The following is a 27,293-nucleotide window of genomic DNA, read 5'->3' on the forward strand; positions in this document are numbered from 1 at the left end:
CAAGGTTCCGCAAGAGGTATGGAAAGGACACCCTTGTGACTATTCTAAACTCAGAGTGTTTGGTTGTGATGCATATGCTCTAGTGCCTAAACATCAGCGAACTAAATTAGATCCGAAATCGAAAAGGTATGTCTTTGTTGGGTATGGTGATGGAACAAAGGGATTTAGATTGTGGGATCCTACTACCCGCAAAATCATCATCAACAGAGATGTAAAGTTTGATGAATCCTCTCTTGTACAGTTAGATGTAAATAGTAGATTGAAACAGGATGATGTATCTGATTTCCAGCATATTCAGTTTGACAGCATTTCTAATGATAGTCATAATGACCATAGTTCAGATTCTAGTCATGAACAGGTTTCAGAATCAGATTATGAACAGGGTTCAAATGGAGGTCATGAACAGGTCTCAGATGGCGATCATGAAGAAGTTCCTACAGATGATAGACAGCCAATTGTGGAAGCACCAGAAACATTCTTAAGGAGGTCTACAAGGATCAAACGTCCTCCAAGAAGGTATGATGATCATGTTACTTCAATTGCTCTGATCGCTAATGATGATGAACCTTTGTGTTATCACGAAGCTGTAGAAGGTTCAAATAGTGACAAATGGAAAGTAGCCATGAAGGAAGAAATGATGGCCTTAGGTAAGAATGGTACGTGGGATCTGGTTGAACTTCCTAAAGGCAGGAAAACTGTGGGATGCAAGTGGGTGTTCAAGGTGAAACGGGGTGTGAATGATACGGAAGACAGGTACAAAGCGAGACTGGTTGCAAAAGGGTTTTCTCAGAAAGCTGGCATAGACTTTCATGAGATATTTTCACCAGTGGTTAAAATTGTTTCAATTAGAATTGTGTTAGCATTAGTGGCTTTGTTTGATTTAGAGTTGCAACAATTAGATGTTAAGACTGCATTTCTACATGTAGACTTAGATGAGGAAATATATATGGAACAACCGGAAGGGTTTGTTCAACATCGCAATGAGAAATTTGTCTGCAGGCTCAAGAAGTCATTATATGGCCTGAAGTAGTCACCTCGGCAGTGGTATAAGAAGTTTGATTCTTTCATGTTGAGTCAGAAATATGTTAGAAGTGAATATGATCATTGTGTCTATTTTAAACAGTTGAATAATGGCATATTCATTATCTTGGTATTGTATGTTGACGATATGCTCTTAGCAAGCAAAAGCATAGTAGAAATCAACAGGTTGAAGGCTCAGATGGCAAGGACGTTTGATATGAAAGATCTAGGAGCGGCAAGACAGATTTTGGGCATGGAGATTTTCAGAGACAGGAGTAATGGTAAGCTGTGGCTATCACAACAAAAGTATGTTGAGAAAATACTTTTGAGGTTTGGTATGAATAATGTGAAGCCCGTGTCAGTCCCTTTAGCTTCCCATTTTAAGCTTTCTTCCAGTTTATGTCCTAATACAGATGAAGAAAAGGATTATATGTCTCGAATTCCGTATGCCAATGTAGTAGGATGTTTGATGTATGCGATGGTGTGTACGCGACCAGATATTTCACATGCAGTTGGGGTTGTCAGCAGGTACATGGAAAATCCGGGTAAAGAACACTGGTCAGCAGTGAAATGGGTGCTTCGATACTTGAGAGGCACAAGTAGTTATTGTATTTCTTACAATAAGAGTAGTAAATTTGTTTGCGGATATGTTGATTCCGATTTTGCAGGGGATTTGGATAAGAGAAGATCAACTTCAGGGTACGTCTTTACTCTTGCAGGTGGAGCTATAAGCTGGATGTCAAAGCTACAGAATATTGTTGCTTTATCCACTACTGAAGCAGAATACATTGCTGCTTCTCATGCTTGCAAAGAGGCGGTTTGGTTGAAAGGTTTGCTTGGTGAGTTTGGTAGGTTACAGGACAACATCAGGTTACTTTGTGATAGTCAAAGTGCAATACATTTGGCTAAGAATCCGGCCTATCATAGCAAATCAAATCATATTCCAATTAAGTACCATTTTGTAAGACAGGTTATCACTGAAAGGGGAGTCTCTCTGGAAAAGGTGCATACAAAGGAGAACTGTGCAGACATGTTCACGAAACCAGTTTTGTTAAAGAAGCTACGCTGGTGTTTGGCTTCTCTTGGCTTGCAGAAAAGATAAAATAATAATAACAGGGCATCAGGCGAGTTGTTGTCAAGGTGGAGGTTGTTGAGATTTTCTGTTTGTAGCAAAATAGGAAAAATCTCAGCTGATGACAACAATAGAATTCAGGTCCTAGATTAACTCTAGGTTGTTGGGAGGGAGTTAATGCCTCCTATATTTGATGTGAGGGAGTTAATGAGGCTGTTATATTCTCTATGCTATATAACAGGCAACCATTCAGATGGTTTGCTGAGAGGGTGAGAGTTTTATGAGGTTCTCATTATGTAATCTCCAATTTGATTAATAAATTCCTGATGCCTATGTTTGGTGGACGTAGCCCAGATTGGTTGGGTGAACCACGTTAAAAACTGTCTCTTATGTGCTTGATTTTTCTGCTGTGTTAAGTTTATTTAAGTTTGCTGTGCACCTTTACCAACATTACCCATCACCAATTTGCTTCTAAAATATCCACATCTGCAAGAAGTCCAAGCATTTTATATAGCCTTGAACCTGTGCATTTCAATTCCATGCCGTCTTCCCCGTGTTCTTTCACCCTGGTTACTCTCTTTAGTCCTTTGGAATGCATGTCTTTTTTATTTTAATATTTTGAGAAAAAGTTTCATTTAATGAAAGTCTAGACAAGAAATTGTTATCCACAAAATAATTATTTGTATTCCAATTTGAATAATTCAGTGACTCTGTAAGACAGTGGACATATTTTGTAAATGTACATTTCTTGTGGAAACTTCCAACATTTGCTGCTCGTAGCATTTGATAGAAAACCTCCAAAACAATGTGGGCCATAACGCACATCACGTGAATTGAAGCAGTTAACCAATCACTACTTGGTGATCTGATATGTTCATGCATCACTGTTCTGCGTCTTCGAAGTTGGAGCCCCCTTTTTTTTTCAAAAAAGATGTGGGTCCTTCCAGTTATAAGGTGGCTTGAGGGGATTAAATTTCCCGCTACTGTGACCCAATATCCCTTCCCACCACAGCTGGTTTTGTGATTTTTAATGTAACTACCTGAATTTATTTTAAATACAGATCTAATATGAATTGAGAAAAATAAAAATTTCCATATTGATGATTGATGACCGAACGTTACCTTTACATATCATATTGAGTTGTCAAATAAGCATTTCCGATTCAACAAAAAATAGGAAGAATCCCATATATGTTGATCTTACTGCGAAAATGGTCATGTAGAGGTGTTTCTTATGCGTTAACGGTGCTATATCCAAGCTAACTCTCATGGTTTGATCCCCAAGTAATCACATCCTCTCTGACAATTGCAAGATGAAGCGCATGCTCGTCTCTGTTAGCTTCAACAAATGACCGCTCTTCTTGATAATCACAACATTCATAGTGAGACTCTTGAGCGTAAACCTGTACAAATCCTCATTTGTTGTTACAGTGGTGTCATTAGAGAAGAAAACCGTAAACTTTTAATTAAAGACAGGCTTGTCCATAGTCTCATACAATAGACTCATTGTCACTTCAGTTATAATAGCTCCATATTTTTCCTATTCCTATAGGCACTTCCCCAAATCTGTGTTATATATCCATTGTAAGTATGCTTCTAAAACGACTCCACCATTTTGTCAGTAGTACTTCTATCGAGATCTTGAGCAATAGTTCTATTCAATGTGTCCATTATGCAAGACACATGACATAAGCGCTATTAACCAATACATTTGTACATTCATTTGGATTTCAATGAGGTCAGCATCGACTCTCTACTTACTGTCTCAATTAATTTAGCGCATATATCTGTATACCATTTCAACAATAGATACCCAAATTCATACTTTCCAAAATTGCTATGATAATTTGAAATCGTTCCAAATTTGATTCTATCGATTCTAGAGCTGGTGCATACGTGTGGCTCATTCAATCTTGGAAGGAAGGTTGTCTTCAATAAGACAATTACAAAATTCATGTCATATGCATGTCACACTATGTGTTTTCCAGGAATTTCTAAAGATTTTTTACTTAGTAAAATCTTCACTTAATCAAGGTTAAGGCCCTTTAATTAAACTCTATGCGGAAATACAATATCGGATGAAAACCCACTTTATCAAAGTCTAAGTCTTTAAGTGGAAATATATTCGGTTTTCTCTTAACCTTTATAACTCAACCTTTCGGTCAATTTTATTACCTGCGCATGTCAACCATACCATGGTCTTCAGAGTTTGGTTAAAACCCAACTTAACCCATAAAACATTAACTCTACCTATTTCTATTATAATTCGCGTTAATAGAAATAACTCATAAACACACTTAAACCTTTGCCTTTCCTCTTTTCTTCAAATATTTGCACATATATCGATGCTCTCCTTAACGCGTTAGATCCACCATCGATCTCATCCCTTGATCCGACGATTATCGCGTCACCCAACCATTAACTCTCCCGGACGATCTCTACTATTGACCTGCTCCGCCCTATTCAACGACTGTCGCGTCATCCTATCGCCAACCAGCTTGGCTGATCTTCACCGTTGATCAATCCCGCTTGATCCAATGGTTATCGCGCAATCTCACGCAGAATTAAGCACGACCGATATCAGAATGAAGGCACACGAGAAAAGTGGTTTTCTCTTTCCTCCGTGTGCTACGTGTCAGCCGCTAAGGCTAATTGCGTAGAATTCTGAAATACCATTTACTAACTTTAGGGCGCGCGAGAAACTGCTTACCCCTTGTCGAATACCATCCACGTGCTTAAATCAAAACTTAAAGAGACTCAGCTTAATAAAGGTTTATCACTTAATCTCCACCATTCATCTTCTTGTCTTTATTTCATGCGACTTAATCTTGGTCATCTATCTCCCTCGCACTCGTTCGTTGATTTGAATGATCGAATGATTCCTGTGCACTGCTACGTTCTTCTGCTTCTTACTGTGTAATTGCCTATTCAACTTTCTACCTATGTATTTGTCTTCGCCTTACGATCTTCACTTGATCTGATCTCAACCTCTGCTCATGCCTTTATTCTTTCTTCACCTTCATTGTATTATTAAAGGCTTTCTCCAATACTGTATGTGTGCAACCACGTAACGCACTTCTCTGTTACTCCTCTGATTTTGCACGCCTGCAACCTAAGTTATGCAGAATTTCTCTAGTAACACACACAATTTGAACTCAATTGCACAGTACACATCATACAAACTCAAAATCGAGTTATCTGTATTAATAAACAAACATTTACACAGGAATTTCTTCCTCGGCCTGATTTTCAATATCAGTGGCCTTTCCTTTCCTGCTCGTAGGCTTACAGTCAAACCTATCTAATCTCACTCTAACTAACTCTCTACCTACTGACCACTATGCCTTTTAGGCTTACATTTATACAAAAGGTTTTGTTTAACCAATTCTGGTTCAGATCCTTAATTTGCTGAACTAAATCTTGAATATCCTCTAAGTCCACTTTTAACTCCAGTTATCCCTAAGAATCCTCTCTAGTTCCACGAATCATGACACCACTTTCTAGTCTAAGACTTACAATTGATTTCCAACTCTCTCATCACCACTCACATTCTCCTACATTCAAGAGAATTTACAAATATCTAATTAATTCCTATTCTCATCACTCAAAACATTAATAATTACATACATAGGAATCCAAATTCCTTGAAAACACAAGACCCCCTAAGTTAATTAAAATGTAATGAAATTGCTGAGTTGAATGCTCCTGCATTAGACTCCCAAGGTTAAAATAATTATGATCTCCTGATCATGTGTTCTTATATGTTGATAGAAAACCTCCAGCGTCTTGTTAGCCTTGTTGGCAAATGGCCCAAAAATGGGTCCAAATATGCCTTTTAAGTCTCCATAAGCCAACAAAATCACACCAATGGATCCAAATATGCTCTTAAAGTATTCAAAATTTCCTTAAGATCATCCAAAGATCGAAACATGTGTAGGAGGAGAGTCCTTAAAAGGGAGGAAAAACACTATCGGGAGGCTAAAACACTAAAAAAACAGTGAAAAACCATGTATTGAAGGCATGCACAGTCAAACGCACAACAGCCGTTAGATCTAGCTGATAAACGGCCCAAATCTAAGTGGAAAATTGCAATTGGCACAAGCAGGCAGTGGCAATCAACCCAATACACCCTCGATCAGCGATCTCTGATGATTGGATCGGCGAGTCGCAATCGATGGAGGTAAATCGGCGGGTACCAACAATTATAGTACGAAATTCGCGATTACGATCAGCGATGCAATGTGGACCGTCGATCAAGTGCACAGACGACGACCCACATCGCGTCACTAGATCGCTATCAGAGAAACATTAAGGAGCGGTTTCGATGCGATAAGAACTGGACCCGACGACATTATAAGTGTTATTTCATAATATTTCAGGTCCGCAGGAAGGCCATTTCCAATGTATTTTTGCAGTTTTCGCATTGCAAAGAAATACAAAGGGAACCTTGGACTTGCGATATGCGACAAGACCCAGACCCGAAAGGGTTCGGGAATGGAAATATATAATATTTGAAGTTCAGAGGGAGCCATATTTTAATGTATTTCCTGTGTTTTTTAAGTATTTCAAAATACAAAGGTAACATAGGGACAGGTCATGCGTGACTTGCAATAGCAACCCAAAGGGCGGACCCGATGGGAGAATAGCCCAGTTTTAAGGACTTTTGAAGTCCGGAAGAACATAGATAGGTGAGATTTTTTCAGTGTTGTGGCATTTTCTGTAGTAAACAGAAAATAGTCATTGTTTGCATTTTAATGGGAAAATAGAGGCCCGAAGATGCATTCCATCACAAAACAGAGGCTGGGAGACAGATTTCCAGGGAACAGAGTCTGTAAAGGGAAAAAAAATAGCCCAGCACGATGCAGCCACAACCAACAAATGATCATGGAGCATCAATAGCGCAACACAGCCAAAACAAACATCATGGAGCATCTCTGGCACGAGAGATCTCCCAGACAGCACAACAAACATACCAAAAAGTAGTTATTCTTCTGTCAGAAGAAGGAACCTTCGAGTCCATGCTTGCCTAGTCAGGGCATCAAACAATTAAGGGAAAGAGAGGATAGATTAAGACTCTGAGCCTTTGAGAGCTCAGGAGTATTGTAAAGGGCCTATAAATGGCTAAAAGTAAAATGTAACAAGGGTTCAACTTCTGGAGACTATTGAGACTTTGATACTCAAGCTTCTCATCTTCATTCATTAGAAATACAATATTTTTTTGTTGTTATATGTTCAATTTCAATTTTCTCTTCTGTTCTAAGCTTGCACTTGAACAGGCTGTTCATGTTTCTTCTGTGTCCAATTCTAGATAACTGTCATCTTATTTTTGCATTGATAAATTAAATTTGCAATCTTATTTTACTACCTGTAGCTAGCCATTCATATGTGTTAATATATACATCTGCTGATACACTCAGTATTCTCATTTACTGCCTATAGCTAGCCATTCATATGTGTTTATATATGCATCTACTGGTATAGTCAACATTCTCCATTTATTCATTGAATCTACAAACTATTGAGCATTAGTGGTCTAAACACTTGTAAGATGAGGCTGTTCATGCATGTATTGAGTAAAAACAGAGTTGAAATGATTATCTGGCTTGATCCAAACCATCATCCATTCCAATAGTTTAGAGAACAATATTGAAGATTATATGTTACCAGGCATCTCCGAGCTGCAACCTAGGAGAGTTTCCCGGAGTGATAACATAATTGGCACTGTTGTCGGGGAGAGGAAACTGAAACTCAGCTTCCCTGGGAGACGACACAGATCTAGCTTTAATGATAGACAAAGTTTGGGCACTTTTTTGGTTGTAATCATCTATCTAGCGACTCTATTGAAGGACGAACCTCTTGGCGACTCCACTTCATAGTTCTGGCTCTGTTTGTGAGGCACACTCAAAGAAATCCTCAGAAGTCACAAGCTGATCTAGTACCTGACACTGAAAAATTCATCAAAGAAAGAAAGGTATTGCAGAAAGAAGCATCAAGTTCAGGTAAACTTAAACAATCTTCTATATCTCTTCAAGAAAATCCTGCAATAGAACAAATACATGTTGAGAGTATAGCATCTAATACTAGCAGTGAAGAAAAACTCTTAGAGATTTATAAAGCTCCTTATTCTTTAGGTTCTCCTTTTGTTCTATGCCCAAAGGAAACCTCACCTCCTATCCATCAGACTCCTCTAGTCCTATTAGTCACTCCTCAGCCCTTTATCATTCAGATTTCCAGTACTCTTATAGCCACCGAAGTTATGGCAGGTCCACAAGCACCCACCAAAATGGAAAGAATCATAGCTGCTAGGTATGGACCTCTAGTACTGCCCACTCCTATGAATGCCATGCCTACTGGAGAATATCATAAGTTTATGCCTAAGTTCACTGGGACTGAAGGTGTCACAGTTGAAGAACATCTTGAATCATTCTATAGCTATGTTGATAACCTGGACATTAGTGAAGATGATGTCTGCATGATAGTCTTTGTCCAAAGCCTATATGGAGAGGCTAGAAAATGGTTCAGAGAACTAACCCCAAGATCTATAGCAGATATTGAGGCTTTAGATGATGCATTTCTAAAGCATTGGGGGGATACGAAGGATCTCCTCTACTACCACACTGAGTTTGGGAACTTAAAGAGGGAAAATGATGAGCTGCTATTTGATTTTAATAAGAGAGTTAACCCAATGTACAACAAGATACCAGCTAAAGTGAAACCCACTACTACCTCTTCTAGACTCATCTGTTCCAGTGCCTTTGATTCTGACTTCTGTTTACTGTTGAGGGAGAGGTGATGTGCTTCTTTGGCTGATATGCAAGATGCAACTTGGGAAGTAGAATCAAACATCATGGCTACAGAGAAGCTCAAGGGGCATGTTGATAGAAGGAGACAGAGGGGTGAGTCTTCATCATCCTCATACCCCAAGATAGATAAAATGACCAAGATGATAGAGTCATTAGCCTCTGAAATCTCCAAATTAAAAGTTGAGCAACACTTTGGGAAAGGAAGAGTTCCTGAGACATTTTCTCCTCCAAATAAAAATCCATATAGAAGAACAAATGAGCAGTTGCAAATTTTGCAAAGAAGCAAATATGTCAATGACGACCAAAGGGTGAAGACCCCTTTTCAAAATGCAGTCATGGATGAAGAGCAGTTTGAAGAAGATGATGTGATCCATTGTTTTGAAGACATAGGCAGTGCCCCTTTTTTGACCTTAGCTGCCTATGAAAAGTCATTATTTAATGACTAGATCAGCCAAGAATGGGACGGTGAAGCTGTTCTACGAACTAAAGGTTAGCAAATAAATAATCTGAGGTCGAAGATGAATAATGCCAAGGAAACTCCTGTTTAAAGAGCTTTTGTCCCTACAGTACAAAAAGCTAATAAGAAGAAGCAACCGACAGTTGATCCCATCATCCTCAAAGCTCCAGCTCACGAGGTAAGAGGCCTTGACAAGTCTCCTTCTCCCTTCAGTTTTCAATTAAAAATTTAGAAGCTAAGAATACCTATACCTTTGGTTGAACTAGTGAAGAATGAGTCCTTCAAAAGATCTATTCTCGAGGCCCTTGAGCCTAAAGACATCCAAGCCTCCACTGACTATATAAATCTGCAAGATGACCAACCAGCTGTTATTCTTAGTCCAATGATTGAAAATTGTGAAGATAGCTCCCCATCATTCTATGTCTTTCTGACTATTCATGATAAAATCCTTCAAAATTTCCTTCTGGACACTGGAGCTAGCCATAATCTAATGCCCAAGGCTGTCATGGATAGTTGGGTCTTGACATTACCAAGCCTTATCATGACCTGTTTTCTTTTGACTCTAGAAAGGTGAAAGTATGGGATTAATCAAGGACCTAGCCATCATTTTGTCTCAGCTGCCCATGAAGAATATGATGATGGATATTGTGGTAGCATATGTACCCCCCAAGTTTGGCATGTTGCTTCCTAGAGGCTGGATCAAGAGATTAGGTGGAACATTGCAAAATGATCTGTCCTATGCTACTGTCCTAGTTTTTGGAGATGAAAATAGGAGATTGTACAGAGATGCTCAGTTGGCTTATAGCATCAGTGATGAAAAGAATCCCACTAATCATCCCATCTATGCTGTCGACATTGATTTTGGAGCTTGTTTCCTTTAGATTGAAGAATCTCAGTTGGCGTCCACGTAGCTTAAGAAACCAGTTTTCCAGATCACAGAGGAAGAAGGCCCACAAATTTGGGATATGTTCTTTGAAGGAGCTTGCTCTAAAGATGTTGCAGGGGCAGGTGTAGTCCTTGTGTCCCCCACATAGGAATTCATTCATTTACCTTTCATATTAACTTTTCAGGTCACAAATAACTCAACAGAGTACGAAGCAAACCTTATCAGTCAGCAGGTGAACAAAACCTTCCAAGCAAAACATCCAAGGCTGAAAGCATACAGAGATGAGGTGAAATATAGACCATCTTTGCCTGACAATGTCAAATGCTGGAATTCTTTTGAAAAGGACGATGAAATTAATAGGCTTTTACAAGTCTTTGATGAATTTGCTGATATGCACATTGACCAAGAAAAAGAAACCTTTGACAGAAAGGCAAAAAGGGGTAATTTTCAATTTGGTGATTGTGTTCTTAAATGGGATGCGTTGAAGGAAAAGAAGGGAAACCATGATGCCTTATGGATAGGTTTGTTTGTCATCACTCAAGTTCAGATGGGCAACATTTTCATTATGCAAAATTTAGAGGGGGAAGGTGTTTTTGATGGCCCAATCAATGGGCAGTTCTTGAAACTTTATTTCATTTAAGGCTTTAAAGCCTTGGTATTGTAAATATGTTTTTTCAAGTTTTTATTTCATGCTAAATAGACTCCATGCCCAATGGAACACTAGGAGGAAGATTTGATTTTGGTTTTACAGGAAAGGCATTGTTTTGTAGTTCTTGAAACCTCACAGGGAGGCTTTCATCCTCAGAAGGAGCCAGTGTTAGCCTTGTTGGAAAATGGCCCAAAAATGGATCCAAATATGCCCTTTAAAGTCTCCATAAGCTAGAAAAATCATGCCAATGGATCCAAATATTCTATTGAAGTCTTCAAAATTTGCTTAAGATCATCCAAACATTGAAACAAGAATAGGAGGAGAGCCCTTAAAAGGGAGGAAAAAGACTATCAGGAGGATAAAACACCGAAAACCAATGAAAAACCATGTATTGAAGGCATGCACAATCAAATGCACAATAACCATTAGATTTGGTCGATCAACTGCCTAGATCTAAGTGGAAAATCGCAATCGGCACAGGCAGGCAGTGGCAATTGGCGCAAGACACCCCCGATCAACGATCTCTGATGATCAGATCGACGGGTCGCGATCAGTGGAGGCAAATCAGCAGGTATCAACGATTACAGTATGGAATTGGCGATTGCGATCAACGATGCAATGTGGACCGTCGATCAAGTGCGCAGATCGATGGCCCACATCACGTCGCCAGATCGCTATCGAAGAAACATTAAGGAGTGGTGCCTATGCGATAAGAACCGGACCTGATGACATTATAGGTATTATTTCATAATATTTCAGGTCCGCAAGAAGGACATTTCTAATGTATTTTTGTAGTTTTTTGTATTTCAAAGAAATACAAAGGGAACCTTGGACTTGTGATATGCAACAAGACCCAGACCCGAAAGGGTTCAGGAAGGGAAATATATAATATTTGAAGTACAGAGGGATCCATATTTTAATGTATTTCCCATGTTCTTTAAGTATTTCAAAATACAAAGGGAACATAGGGACAAGCCATGTGCAACTTGCGATAGCAACCCAGAGGGTGGACACGATGGGAGAATAGCCATATTTTAAGGACTTTTGAAGTCTGGAAGAACATAGATAGGCGGGATTTTCTCAGTGTTGCAGCGTTTTCTGTATTAAACAGAAAACAATCATTGTTTACATTTTAAATGGAAAACAAAGGCCTGAAGACCCATTCCATCACAAAACAGAGGTCGGGAGACAGATTGCCAGGAAACAGAGACCAGAAAGGGAAACAAAAGGGCCCAACAGGATGCAACCACAACCAACAAATGATCATGGAGCATCAACAATGCAACACAGCCAAAACAAACATCCTGGAGTATCTCTAGCATGAGAGAGCTCCCAGATAGCGCAACAAACATAGTAGAAAGTAGTTACTCTTTTGCCAGAAGAAGGAACCTTTGAGCCCATGCTTTCCTAGTCAGGGCATCAAACAATTAAGGGACAGAGAGGATAGATTAAGACTTCGAGCCTTTGAGAGCTCAGGAGTATTGTAAAGGGCCTATAAATGGCTGAAAGTAAAATGTAACAAGTGTTCAACTTCTGGAGACTATTGAGACTTTACAACTCAATCTTCTCATCTTCATTCATTAGCAATACAAGCTTCTTTTGCTGTTATATGTTCAATGTCCATTTTCTCTTCTGTTCTAAGCTTACATTTGAATAGGTTGTTCATGTTTCTTCTGTGTCTAATGCCAGATAACTGTCATATTATCTCTGCGTTGATAAATTAGATTTGCAAGCTTCTTTTATTGCCTATAGCTAGCCATTCATATGTGTTTATATATGCATCTGCTGGTACAGTCAATATTCTCATTTACTACTTGTAGCTAGCTATTCATATGTGTTTATATATGCATCTGCCGGTATAGTCAGTATTCTCCATTTATTCATTGAATCTACAAACTATTGAGCATTAGTGGTCTAAAGCCTTGTAAGCTAAGGGTGTTCATGCATGTCTTGAGTAAAAACGGAGTTGAAATGGTTATTTGGCTTGATGCAAACCATCATCCATTCCATTAGTTCAGAGAACAATATTGAAGATTATATGTTACCAGGAATCTCCAAGCTGCAACCTAGGATAGTTTCCTGGAGTGATAACATGTCCCAAACCTTAGTTTGTAACTGCCCAAATGCCTTGCACCTTTGCTGCTGGTGTATATCTGTTGTCTTCCGGTTCATCTTCCTCTCTTCAATCAGTTTGAAATTCTGATTGATCACTCCTCCTGCTATCACTTTCCTTAATATGGATTGTTCCATCATCAATTGCCATAATTTTTCAATCTCCATCTCCAACACATCCTTGGGCTGGTACATACTCTACCATTCCATCTCACTGCACATTGCCCATTCATATTTAAATTACTGATTATTTTCTTCATCTTTTTCTACTTCATCTTTTGCTATTACTCCTGAAATTTCTCCATATACTGCTATAGATATTGCTTCCACCCAAACTTCCTGAATATCCTTGAAGATATCTCGCTCTGCAACATCTAATTTTTGTTCCTTGTCTGCAAATTTACTTTCCAATGATTTAATGTTTTCAATCCATGGGTTAAGTACTATCATGGAATCTTCCTTTTCCACCTTCATTTGACTGTTCTCCTGTGCCAAATATTCTCCAGCATCTGCAACTAAACTTGCAATCATAAAATAATTTTTAGAATAAACAACATAAGGCTTTTGTGCCTCTTCTTACTTTGGAAACAATTCAGCTTGCCGCTTTGATTTTTCCTCCTTTGTCAGCACATCAATATGTTGATTCAACCTCTCTAAAGACTTCTCCAAAGGACTCTCGAAACTGTCAACAAGTCTCTCTTCCACACCATCTGCTTCAATGATGTCTTTCTGCTCTTGTCCACTATAGTGAACTTTTTCATTCTCATTCAGCTCTGATTTTACAACCTAAACACTTACTCTTTGGTTTTCTAGCCTTTTCTCCAAAAGACTCAACTCATGCCATAAATTTTCCATCTCACTTCGGATTTTTCCTAAAAGCTCTATACAATCATCACTATCTTCTTATTTGTCACAAGTATAATTTCTTGGTGACACTACTTCTTTATTCTCGATTAGAATAAAATTCTGACCCTCCTTCTTTGTGATAGTTTTAGATGTCTATCCATCACTCTTCCTTTGGCCATTTAAGAAAATCAATTTCTCTTTGTCATTACCAATAACAAGTTCCTTATCATAAGGCATCACTTTCTCATCTCTACTGAATATATTTCCTTCACTAAGTAAGTAATATATGAACTCCTTCTGTTGTAATAACTCAACTTGATATTCATTTGAAAGACAATCATCATCATACTTTTCTTGGAAACTTTCAACTTCACTCAAGACAGTTCCATAGGATGGTTTGTCTTCTGCAATACCTGCATTCACACGCAACTTGTCAGGTTAAAAACCACAAGACCTCATGATCTCACTTGATGATTCAATCACCAAGTCCTCCTGCTGTTCCAAGTCCTCTACATGACTCAGAAATATTTCGATGGTCTTCTCTTCAATCTCCTCAAGTCCTTCACTTCATTGCTTGATATCCTTCCCTACTTCTTCCTGCTTTATGCCATCATCACGAGTCAAAATTCCTCTGCTTTCAGTCCTTGCAATATGCTAAAAAGTAAAACTTTTTCCCAACTGTGTACGGGCATTTACATGAGACTTATCTATCTCATCTTCTTTCAGAACATAATTTAGATTCTGCCTATCTTCTTCCTCCTTTATGACAATATTAGCAAATTGTCTTTCTTCATATTTTCACCTGCAAACATACACACATTATCAGATTTAAAATCATGTGATATTTCAGTCTCACTTGAAGTTTCAGTCTTCAAGTCTTCTTATTGTCTTGAATTATCACAATAAATTATAAGATCTTCCATAGATCTCTAGTCTTCATCTTCACCTAGAACTTCACCCTGTTCTGCTTCACAAATGGATATTTCCATTTCCAACTCAGCTTCTCTGAGTTTTTCCACCAGCCACTTCACTTTCTTCTGTTGTAGCCTTCTCTGTAACTTAGACTACTTCACTGCCTTTTTCCTCAAGACCCAACTTTGTCTTTGGTTTTCCTCTAGTAGTGTTCTTAATACATTGAGTTGTTCTTTCAACTCTACAATCTCCTTGTTAATCACCTCTTGACTCATTCTCTTGCCATTTTCATTGGCATCCTCCTTCTTCACTTTTCTTTTGCTATGGTCTTCCTCAGAACCTTTGTTACCTCTATTATGACTATCAGTAGTCATCTTCTTCTCTATCTTCATGAGTTCCTTATTCACTTACTATGAGCCGCATTAAAGCCTCTACAACAAGAAGTCCTCTCTGTTGCCACTTAACTCACCAAGCTTTCCTCTGCACTTGGTTTTTGGTAAGCACTTGGTTCTATATTCTCTAGAATCTCTTTTGAGCACTTCTCTCTACTCCTTCTAGGCTTCAACTCATCTACATCTTTTAGAAGTATCTTCTTGTATTTCAATCACCATGAAATTCTAGGTTCTTACCACCTCTTCTTTCATTCAGAAATTCTTACCAGCTTTCTTCATCCCTTAGCAATTCTACCCACATCCTCTATGGAATTGCTTTCATGATCTTCCTGTGAGATACAACAAAACCTCTGCAGTACAAATCTCCTTCTTGCTACACATGCCTCACTAAGCTTTTCTTCTCTGAGCTTTGTCTTTTGACATCTCTCTGGTTCTCTCCTCTGGAACCATATGAGCATTCTTGCTCTAGGTTGTTGCAATATTCTCACCTTCAAGACCTCTGCATGATCTGGTTTTATCATTCACCAACACTTTAAGTAGATTGTTCTTTGTTTCCTTTGCATTTGCAAATTATGCTACACTTTATCTCTGTGTTCCTACTGTTTGTCAGATTAATATATGATCTCCTCTTGTCTGCATACATACTTTCAAAACATAACTCTTAGAACAAAGTTCTCTCAAAGAATTCTTACACACAGAATTCCCTTATTCTGCGCTGATACCAAATGCTGCCAGCCTAAGCTGCATATACCCCAATGATGCAGCCTAAGCCAAATATACCCACAATATGCATACAAAATTCATGTCGTATTCATGTCACACTATGTGTGTCCCAGGAATTCCCAAATATTTCTTACTTAGTAAAACCTTCACTTAATCAAGGTTAAGGCTCCTTAATTAAACTCTATGAGGAAATACAACATCGGATGAAAACCAACTTTATCAAAGTCTAAGTCTTTAAGCAGAAATATATTTGGTTCTCTCTTAACCCTTATAACTCAACCTTTCGGTTAATTTAATTACCCGCGCATGTCCACCATACCATGGTCTTCAGAATTTGGTTAAAATCCAACTTAACCCATAAAACATTAACTCCGCATATTTCTATTATAATTCACGTATAATAGAAATAACTCATAAGCACACTTAAACCTTTACCTTTATGCCTTTCTTCGAATCTTTGCACATATATCGATGCTCTCCTTAGCACGTTAGATCTCCGTCGTTGATCTCATTCCTTGATCTGATGGTTATCGCGTCACCTGATCATTAAATCTCCCAGACGATCTCTATTGTTGATCTGCTCCGCCCAATCCAATAGTTGTCGCGTCACTCGATCGCCAACCGGCTTGGCTGATCTTCACCGTTGATCAATCCCACTTGATCCAACGGTTATCGCGCAGAATTAAGCACGAATGACATTAGAATGAAGGCACACGAGAAAAGTGGTTTTCTCTTTCCTCCGTGTGCTACGTGTTAGCCGCTAAGGCTAATCGTGTAGAATTCTGAAATACCATTTACTACCTTTAGGGCACACGAGAAACTCCTTACCCCTTGCTGAATACCATCTACATGCTTAATTCAAAACTTAAAGAGACTCGACTTAATAAAGGTTTATCGCTTAATCTCTGCCATTCATCTTCTTGTCTTTATTTCGCGCGACTTAATCTTGGTCATCTATCTCCCTTGTGCTTGTTCATTGATCTGAATGATCCATCGATTCTTGTGCACTACTACGTTCTTATTCTTCTTACTGTGTAATTTCCCATTCGACTTTTTGCCTGTGTATTTGTCTTTGCCTTACGATATTCACTTGTTCTGGTCTCGATCTCCGCTCGTGCCTTTATGCTTTCTTCACCTTCGTTGTAACATTAAAGGATTTCTCCAATCCTGTATGTGCGCAACCACATAACAAACGTCTCTATTAGTCATTCTCTAATTATGCACACCTACAACCTAAGTTATGCAGAATTTCTCTAGTCACACACACAGTTTGAACTCAATTACATAGTACACATCATCCAAACTCAAAATCAAGTTATTTGTATTAATAAACAAACATTTACACAAGAATTTCTTCCTTGGCCTGATTTTCAATATCAGTGGTCTTTCCTTTCCTGCCCATAGGCTTACAGTCAAACCTATCTAATCTCACTCTAACTAACTCTCTACTTACTGACCACTATGCATTTTAGGCTTACATTTATATAAAAGGTTATGTTTAACCAATTATGGTTCAGGTCCTTAATCTGCTGAAATAAATCCTGAATATCCTCTAAGTCCACTTTTAACTCCAGTTATCCCTAAGAATCCTCTCTAGTTCCACTAATCATGACACCACTTTCTAGTCTAAGACTTACAATTGATTTCCAACTCTCTCATCACCACTCACATTCTCCTACATTTGAGAGAACTTACAAATATCTAATTAATTCCTATTCTAATCACTCAAAACATTAATAATTACATACATAGGAATCCAAATTCCTTGAAAACACAAGACCCCCTAAGTTAACTAAAATGTAATGAAATTACTGAGCTAAATGCTCCTACATCAATAACCCTAATAAATATTAATTTATATAATATTGAAATCTTATTTCAAACCCCAAATCTTAACTAATAAAATTAAATTAATAGAGTCAATTAAAAATAATAGAAGGAGGATTAATAATATTTAAAAAAAGAATTAAATTTAATAAAAATATAAATAAATAGTTAATTAAAAAATAAATATTATTTATTTGTTTATTTTTTTGACAATCTAGGAAGAAAGCGCAGGAATCCAGCATCTGCTGATGCTCCAACCATTGTCCCTATCTAGATTAACAAGACGCTGTTCAATTTCTAGGGCCTCCCTAAATTTATGATGATGAAAATGGTCAATCCTCGCAATGACCCTAGCCTCTTTGATGCAAATGTGATGATTGGTTTTTTCTGCATGCTTTGCCAAAGTGGAGGAGCAAGACCTTCCATGCTTGATGTCTACAGCATGTTCACAAATACTTTGGTTAATAGATCGACTGGTCTCCCCTATATAAGGATTTCCACAGGAATAGGGAATGATGTAAATGCCCTTTCCATCCATAGGGTTAACCAGGTCTTTAACAGAACAAAGAGAACTCTGAATAGTGTTAAGGGGTCTAAAAGAGGAACGAATCTTGTGTTTTTTCAAGATCCTGGTGATTTTATCCGTAGTCCCTTAAATAAAAGGAAGATGAACCCTAGAATGTAGGTTTTAACCCTGTAAAGAAATTACCTGCATACAAATTCTTAAACAAAGAAAATAAACAATGCGAGAGCATAACCCATAAAACACATATGCACAAAGATTTTCCCCTAGATCCCAAAACCGGGACTACCAGCTTGATTTTTCATTATTTTCCTTTCAATGTTACAATACATATTTATACATGCCGAAGCATCCAATACCATGGACCGAAAACCATTGCGTCCAAAAAACATGTGCGAAAATCATGCACAAAACCATAGGTGGGTCTGCCCAACCTAACATATGGTACAAAACCAAAATTTTCCGGGGCGCTACCCCGGACCCCATAAAGTGGGGTTACGGGTGCCCTTCAAACCCCCTATTAACTATGTGGAAAGAATATAACACAACCCAACAATCTCCCACTTGTTGTTTTCTTTCCACAGGGGGCCACAGGAGAGCTTAGTCATTTTTTCAGCCCTGAGATTCCCATTGCTTCTCTACACCAAGAGAACTTCTCAGAGCTCACAGATTTTGTCAATGCATCTGCAGTATTCTTCAAAGTGTCCACCTTTACCAGCAACACCTTTCTGTCTTCTATCATATCCCTCACAAAGTGATATTGAACATCAATGTGCTTTGTCTTTGAATGATAAGCAGGGTTCTTTGCCAAGAAAATTGCACTTTGGCTGTCACAGTCTATTCTTATAGCTCCCTGTACTAACCCCATACTTGAACACAATCTCTGCAACCAAACTGCTTCCTTGCTTGCATGAGTGGCTGCCATGTATTCTGCCTCTGTAGTTGATAGTGCCACTACAAATTGTTTCTTACTCATCCAACTGACTGCACCTCCAAATAGGTTAAACACATACCCACTTTTAGATCTTCTCTGATGCAGATCTCCAGCCCAGTCTACATCAACAAAGCCATGAATATCCAACATTCTGTCCAATCCTGGTCTTGCTTGGTAGCACAAACCATAATCACTAGTGCCACGCAAATACCTGAAAAACCGCTTCACTGCTGTCCAGTGCTCCTTCCCAGGTTTTGACATAAACCTGCTCAATACTCCCACTGCATGTGCAATGTCTGGTCTAGTACAGACCATGCATACATCATGCTACCCACTGCACTTGCATATGGAACACGAGACATGTCCTCTTCCTCTTCTTGTGTCTTGGGACACTGTTCAGCAGATAACCTCACACCTACAGGAATAGGAACCTTCACCGGTTTACTATCCTGCATATTAAACCTCTGGAGTATTGTCTCGACATACTTCCTCTGGTTTAACCAGAGCTTCCTCTTTGACCAATCTCTTTTAATTTCCATGCCCAAAATATAGTTTGCAGCACCAAGATCTTTCATGTCGAATTTGGAGGACAATTGGGTCTTCAAATCCTAGATAATTTCTTTGTCATTTCCAACTAGCAACATATCATCCACATACAAGACCAGATAAATAATATGGTCACCAATTAATTTAAAATACACACAATGATCTGCTTTGCTTCTGGTGAAGCCAAGTCCCCGTATAAATGTATCAAATTTCTGATACCACATCCTTGGTGACTATTTTAACCCATACAGAGACTTCTTTAACTTGCATACCAATTCTTTCTTACCCTTCACCGCAAAGCCTTCAGGTTGCTTCATGTAGATTTCCTCTTCCAAATCCCCGTGAAGAAATGTTTTCTTCACATCCATCTGTTCTACCTCAAAATCAAAAGCAGCAGCAACAGATAAAAGTAATCTAATAGAAGTTACCTTGGCAACAGGAGAAAAAATATCACCAAAATCAATTCCCGGCACCTGGGAATAACCTTTTGCTACCAACCGAGCTTTGTATTTCTCCACCTTTCCTTCTGCATTTGTCTTTTTCTTGAACACCCATTTGCTGCCAATGGGTTTCCTTCCAGCCGGCAACTCCACCAGATCCCAAGCCTCCTTTTTGTGCAAAGATGCCATTTCATCGACCATGGCCTCTTTCCAGAGTTTTCAATCCTCTGAATCCACTGCTTCCTTCACAGTTCTGGGATCATTATCAGTAACAGACAAAGAAAAATTTGAACTGAAAGCAGATGGAATATACCTTTCTGGCTGCCTTCTTTCTCGAACTGATCTTCTCACAGCCGGAGTTTGTGGCTCTTCATCTTCTGATTCCTCCTCTACTGTAGAGTCTGATTCTTCCTCCTTTGGCTCAAACTCTATCTTCTCAGGTTCCTTTGGTTGGACTTCATGTTGAATAACATCTTTTACCTCTCTAAACACCACATCTCGGCTGTACACAACCTTCCGTGTGACTGGGTTCCAAATCTTATAACCCTTTAAACCATCCTTATACCCAATAAAGATGCACTTTTCAGATTTACTATCCAACTTGGTTCGTTTCTCCTTTGGAACATGTACATATGCATCACATCCAAATACCCTCAGATGTGAAAGAGAGGGTTTCTTACCAGTCCATACTTCTTGTGGAGTCTTATCCTCCAACGCTGATGAAGGTGACCTGTTGACCAGGTAACATGCAGTATCCACCGCCTCTGTCCAGAATTCGTGTCCTAACCCAGCACCACTGAGCATGCTTCTTGCCCTTTCCATCAACGTCTTGTTCATTCTTTCTGCGACTCCATTTTGCTGAGGTGTATATGGAGTAGTCTTCTGCCGTGCTATACCACACTTCTTACAGAATTATTCAAATTCCTTGCTGCAAAATTCTCCACCATTATCTGTCCTCAACACCTTTATCTTCTTCTCTGTCTGATTTTCCGCCAGAGCCTTAAATTCTTTAAACCTATCAAAGACTTCAGATTTCTTCTTAAGGAAATATATCCATGTATTCCTTGAGAAGTCATCTATAAATGATACATAGTACACAGACTTACCCAGTGATGGAATCTTCACAGGTCCAAACACATCACTGTGCACAAGCTCTAATATTTGTTTCGTCCTCTTACCACCAGAGGGGAAAATCACCCGATTTTGCTTCCCATACACACAATTTTCACAGAAATCAAAATCCAGAGAGCTATCATTCATACCTTCTACCATACCCTTACGATGAAGTATTCGAAGGCCCTTCTCTCCAATATGTCCAAGCCTTTGATGCCACAACATGGTTTTCTCTCCAGAGACCACTAGATTTTCTACTCCATTTTTAGGAACCATAGAACTATTACACCCATCAACAACAGTGCTACCTTGCAGCTTGTACAGAGTTCCAATCCGAACTCCCCGCATCAATATCAGTGCTCCTCGAACCATCTTGCAGGTATCTTTCTCGAATACCGTCTTTACACCTGCATCATCCAACTTGCTTACAGAAATCAGATTTCTGGCCAATGCAGGAATATGTAGAACACCCAGAAGTGTTCTAACCCTTCCACCTTGCAACTTCAACTTTACATTTCCCCGACCAATGATTCTAGCCTTCCTATCATCTCCTAAGAAGACATCACCACCATCGTATTTCTCATACTCGCAGAACCACTCTCTATGGGGAGTGAAGTGAAAGGATGCACCTGAGTCAATCAACCATGCCTCATGATCTACATGTGTACTTGAAGAAGCCAGGTACACATCCCCACCTTCATCTGAGGTGGTTTTCGCCTCTGCAGAAGGAGCATCATCAGATCCCTTTCCTTTATCAGGAGCTTTAGATTTACAATCCCTTTTGAAGTGCCCTTCCTTTCCGCATTTCCAGCACACCACCTTTGTAGGTTTTCTTGGAGATTTAGATCTCCTTCTAGATTTAGATCTCCCACTCGATGACTTATTTTTGTTTCTGTTCTGGGACCGTCCTCGTACAGACAAGGAATCACCATTCTGGTTGTCCATATTTTTCTGTCTCATCTCCTCCGTCAGCAAGGCTGAGACTATTTCATCAAACTGCAAAGCAGTTGCATTGCTACCTATTGCAATAACCAGACTATCCCACGAATCTGGTAGAGAACACAACAGGTTGATGCACTTATCTTCATCTGAAATTTTAATATCAACAGATAATAACTAACTTACCACAGTATTAAACGCATTCAGATGCTCTGTCACCAAGTCTCTATCTTTCATCCTCAGGTTATACATCTTTTAGTTTATTCACCAGAGACTTAGATTGGTACAAAGTCCCTAACTTGACGCACAAAGCCTTTGCCGTAGCTTCCCATGATACATTCAGCAATACTGAATCCGAGACACACAATCGTATTGTGCTCTTTGCCTTCCGATCCAACTTCTTCCATTCTTCATCGGTCACTCCCGATGGTTTAGTACCCGGATCTACCGCGATCCACTGATCTTTATCCACCAACAGATCCTCCATCTTGAGTTTCCACAACTCAAAATTCTGACCATTGAACTTCTCAATCTCTATCTTTCCACTGCTCGCCATCTTCTTTCACCACCAGAATCGATCTCGCAGATCTCCCACTGAACAGGGTCTACCACAGGCCCGAGTGAAACCCCTCAGCAACAAAGGCGTCCCCTTGAAGCCAAAACAACTCTGATACCAAATGTAGGTTTTAACCCTGTACAGAAATTACCTGCATAGAAATTCTTAAACAAAGAAAATAAACAATGCGAGAGCATAACCCATAAAACACATATGCACAAAGATTTTTCCCTGGATCCCAAAACAGGGACTACCAGCTTGATTTTTCATTATTTTCCTTTCAATGTTACAATACATATTTATACATGTCGTCGCGTCCAATACCATGGACCGAAAACCATCGTGTCCAATACCATGGACCGAAAACCATCGCGTCCAAAAAACATGTGCGGAAATCATGCACAAAACCATAGGTGGGTCCGCCCAACCTAACATATGGTCCAAAACCAAAACGTGGGGTTACGGGTGCCCTTCAAACCCCCTATTAACTACGTGGATAGAATATAACACAACCCATAGCAGGTCTCAAGGTCTTAGGGATTTTCTAAATGCTGAAAAGTCCTAAGAATAAGATTGACCCCAAGGATTGGTCTTCTAGGGTTCATCTTCCTTTTATTCAAGGGACTACGGATAAAATCACTAGGATCTTGAAAAAACACAAGATTCATTCCTCTTTTAGACCCCTTAACACTATTCAGAGTTCTCTTTGTTCTGTTAAAGACCTGGTTAACCCTAAGGATGGAAAGGGTATTTACATCATTCCCTATTCCTATGGAAATCCTTATATTCCTTTGGTTAATAGATCGACTGGTCTCCCCTATATAAGGATTTCCACAGGAATAGGGAATGATGTAAATGCCCTTTCCATCCTTAGGGTTAACCAGGTCTTTAACAGAACAAAGAGAACTCTGAATAGTGTTAAGGGGTCTAAAAGAGGAATGAATCTTGTGTTTTTTCAAGATCCTAGTGATTTTATCCGTAGTCCCTTGAATAAAAGGAAGATGAACCCTAGAAGACCAATCCTTGGGGTCAATCTTATTCTTAGGACCTTTTTTAGCATTTAGAAAAGCCCTAAGACCTTGAGACCTGCTATAACCATTTTTATTAAAGACTTTAAGGAGGTGGTCCTTCTCATCTTCAAGGTGATTTTCATGAGAAACCCGCAACGCCTGAGTGGCTAAGGTTTTGAGAACGCCTGGCTTTTGAGCAGGAAAATGATGGGAACTAGCATGAAGATATTTCTCAGTGGTACCCTCATTTTCACACATTTATTTTACTATTCTATTGAGCATGGGTATGACTATATTGTCGTTGGTTATCACTGATAAAACTATGGTGTCACTATTTTCCAACTTGACAAAATACCAATATTATCACATACATGTTCAATTTAATCCCTTGTGAACATGCTCATGCCCTAGGATGTTCATTGGCGAATCATTGTTATTCAATGTAACCATTATTTTTACCAATGTTTCCAAGCACACAAGTAGGATGACAACACTCTTGCAATGGTGCTTTCTATAAAATGTGAAACAATATAATATTAAATAATCACATTTATCAACCTCAAATCGGTTTTTTCATCCATCCTTCTATCTTTAATTGAGAGGAAAAATTTAGGGCATTTTCCAACACCAATTATGAACAAATCCTATAATAATTTTCATATTTCAAAAATGGTCCTATCACTTAAGTCTACCATAAACCCAATTTGTGGGAAACAACTACAATTCGTCATCCTTCCATTATAGTGTTACACAATCTATATTTTGATCTCACATTTCGTCAAATATGAACATGTTGCAATTGAATTTTATTAAATAACACTTGTATTTAGAGAGTTGATAATAATTACTTGTCTAGGCTTGAAACCTATCAATCACAACTCTTTGGAAATACCCATCCTCCACCATATCGGTAATCATCACATTTCACACAAAACACAACCTTTACAACTATTACTAAAAAACATGCTCAAATTAACCATAACCAAGACCATGGAATGATAAAAATAACCATAAAAGCAGTAACATAGAAACTTTCTAAAATACTATCAACCACCATTTCAAGCATAATTAAATACATATCCATCAATGAAATATAATATATAATTCTAGGCATAGGGAACTCTAATACGTAAAGAAACCCATGTAACAAAACCACAAAATACATGCCAAGAAAGCACTTAATAGGTTCAAGTACTTATCTTGTGAAATTCATCAGCTAGCTATAGACCTTTGACATTCCTCCTAGCCATAGACCATGTTGCTCCAATTCTTTCAACATTCAATCATCCCCAAGTCGGAGCCATAACTCCAATTGGCATTGCCAACTCGATCCACGTAAGTGCCTCATACCAAACATCATAGAGCCAAGGTACCAAATATGGCATCCTCCAACCTATGGACTTGTGCCCCCCATCATCTTGCTAATGAGCACCAGTATTGCACCAAGGATGCTACAATTGTTGGGGCTACTGACTTTACTTCATCAACCCAGTTTCATACAAACTTGGAGGTGACAATGGTGTATACAAAATAGATGTAATTGGTCTACTCTTTTTCACTGTTGAGCTGGGGTGATAGACCACTAGGGTTTTTCAAACCAGCCTTCTATTGACTAGAATAAGTCTGATTACAAACTGGAGAGGGGAAATTTACCCTAATTGGGAGAAAAGAGATGTTGCCTATTGCAAGAATGAAAGACTGAAAAAATGCTTGCAAAATAACATAAATCCTCTATCTACTTGCTAACATACCTTGCAACATAACATGAAATCCTCTATCTACTGTTAACATACCTTGCTTTCAAAGTAACATGAAATCCTTTATCTACTCGCTAACATACCTTACTTGAAAAATAACCATACTTTAACACATGTGAGGTTTTAACTAATCTAAGCACGAAATCCGATCTAAAGAGTACCAACTGCTGTGTGCATGAATAAATATAAAAGAACTCCTTTTCTTTATATTTTTGTTTGAAAAATGTAAATGCTAATATTTTTTTATTCTTTGTGAGGGGAGACAGGTGTGGAGGAAGAGGAGTAAAATGGTTATGATGGCTTGGAGGGAAATTAGGGGCCTAATCCTGGCTTCAATGATGATTTTTCTTAATTCGGGCTCAAAACAGGCTGCTACAGGTCTTCCTACAGGATGTCTACAAGATGTACTAGTTCTCCTATACGATCCCTTGTTTTACTACAGGAATAGTCTAGAAGCTTAGGGAGTGGTCTAGAAGGTGGGATGGAGCTTGGAAAAGGTGAATAAGGAGGCAATAAGGCATGGGAGTGGTAGGCACTTACTTAGAACTCAAGCAAAATCTTTAAGATGGTTGGATTTTCTCAATGGAAATGGAAAGTTTTCCTCATAAAACAAGAATTCAAATTGAGGCCTTAGTGAATTTTGGAAATCATGGGTGGATATGGCTTGGATAAGGCTGGTGAGATGAGGTCTCCCTGGAATGTAGAAAGTCTTGCAACAACACACATCATTGTTGGCATTTATTCATAAATTCATCTAAAAACAAGAAGGGTTTGTTCAAATAGAACAAAACAGAGTTGTTACCATTTATTTGCTAAGTTCATGCATGGAAGTGCTTGAAACCAATACAAAAAAGATATGAAATTAGTGCAAAACCTAAGAGATTAGAAATTCCAATTGCATCTTATCCTATGAAATTGAAAGATAATGACCTAATTAGCAGGAAACCCTAGATTATGCAAAAAACAAGAATTTAGTCTTTTTGGGTTGTATGGGAAGTGTTCCTCAAACCATGATCCTTGAAAGGGAGAAATGAGGTGAAAATCACTTGTTGTTAGCCTTTTTGGAATATCTTCTTGTCACTATGATGCAACTGTTAGAACTATCCACAAATGGAAGCAAACTAATTAACCCTACCAATATTTGCAAATTAACAACACCAAAATGAGTTTAGCAACTATCTATGAGTGTAACCTAAGTATACATATACAACAAGAGGAGCCTCTGCTACTAGGGTTGGGCCCTAACCCAAGAGATTCAACCCTCTGAGTCAACTCAGTGATGGATCAAGGGACTGCTACTCATTTTCATTAAAATATCAAAAATACACAAGAGTGCTTAGTTATAATGCTTCAACTCGAAAATGATGCTAAGTTATCTGGCACAAAGAAATTGAATCCTAATGAGGCTATAGGCCCCTTGATTTATATAATTGAAGTTACCAACAACTTCCTTAAAATTAGGGAGGCTTGGCTCCGAATCTCAAGATCAACTGGTCTTCAACTGTCACTGGCTTGGTTGCCAATGGACTTCATGACTCAGCTGCTTGCAACTCCAAGCTGATGAGGTTTGACTGAGGAATCTTTGAGTGAGTGAGGAGTTAAGGAGCGAGATCCTGTCTCCTAGAATCCCTCTTGCTTTTCTTCATTCGAGTTCCTACACTTTAATTAGCCAAATTTTTCTCCAAAACCTATAATTAATGTACATTAGACCATTATACATGACATCTCCTCTTTACTCTCCTCATTAAGAAAAATATAATTAAAACATGTAAAGAA

Source organism: Pinus tabuliformis, chromosome 8 (genome assembly GCF_031772625.1).
Source record: "Pinus tabuliformis cultivar Carrire ecotype Pingquan chromosome 8, CPIR1, whole genome shotgun sequence".
Lineage (NCBI taxonomy): Eukaryota > Viridiplantae > Streptophyta > Pinopsida > Pinales > Pinaceae > Pinus > Pinus tabuliformis.